Here is a 1175-nt window from a genome sequence, read left to right on the forward strand (position 1 = left end):
GTTGTAAGAAGAGAAAAATAGTCATAGATAGTATAGTAAGTCAAAGTAAATCATGGATAGGCCTGCTATGACTTCATTGGTCATACTCTATGCCTACTATATAAAAAGTCATAGGACATTATTTTGAAAAGTGTAATAAAAAGGTCATAGTAGCTATAGTATGTAATGTTCTATAGTCATGGCCAGTGTCCTTCTCTATGCTGTGGTATGTTGGGAGGCAGCACTAGGAAGAGGGACGCTGGATGACTGGACAGGCTGGTGAGAAAAGCTGGCTCTGTGATGGGCATGGAGATGGAGCTGCAGATAAGAGGAACCTGAGCGGACCGCTTTCTATAATGGACAATGACTGCCACCCTGTTCAGGGGTAGGCTTCTGTCTCATAGGTGGCTGCGTAGGTCCTTTGTCCCTAGAGCCATTAAGCTCTTCAGTGCTTCACAGTAGGGGAGGAGTGTGATTGACTTAAGTGTTGTTCTTAAGTCTGCTGTGCACACTGCCCTTGTACCACACCGCCCTTTATGCCATGCCTTGATCTGGGTGTCTTTATATATACATTTAACACGTTTCTTTTTGTCCGTATGAACTTTAGCATAAATTAAGTATCTCTCTCTATCTATGTATCTATCTATGTATCTACAGTGAGGAAAATAAGTGTTTGAACACCCCGCTATTTCGAAAGTTCTCCCCCTTAGAAATCATGGAGGGGTCTGAAATTGTCATCGTAGGTGCATGTCCACTGTGAGAGACATAATCGAAAAAACAAAATCCAGAAATCACAATGTATGATTTTTTAACTATTTATTTGTATGATACAGCTGCATATAAGAATTTGAACACCTGAGAAAATCAATGTTAGTTTTTGGTTCAGTAGCCTTTGTTTGCATTTACAGAGGTCAAACGTTTCCTGTAGTTTTTCACCAGGTTTGACACACTGCAGAAGGGATTTTGGCCCACTCCTCCACACAGATCTTCTCTAGATCAGTCAGGTTTCTGGGCTGTCGCTGAGAAACACAGAGTTTGGGCTCCCTCCAAAGATTCTCTATTGGGTTTTGGTCTGGAGACTGGCTAGGCCATGCCAGATCGTTAATATGCTTCTTACCGAGCCACTCCTTGGTTCTCCTGGCTGTGTGCTTCGGGTCATTGTCATGTTGGAAGACCCAGCCTCGACCCATCTTCAA

Source organism: Etheostoma cragini, chromosome 21 (genome assembly GCF_013103735.1).
Source record: "Etheostoma cragini isolate CJK2018 chromosome 21, CSU_Ecrag_1.0, whole genome shotgun sequence".
In the NCBI taxonomy this organism is placed as follows: domain Eukaryota; kingdom Metazoa; phylum Chordata; class Actinopteri; order Perciformes; family Percidae; genus Etheostoma; species Etheostoma cragini.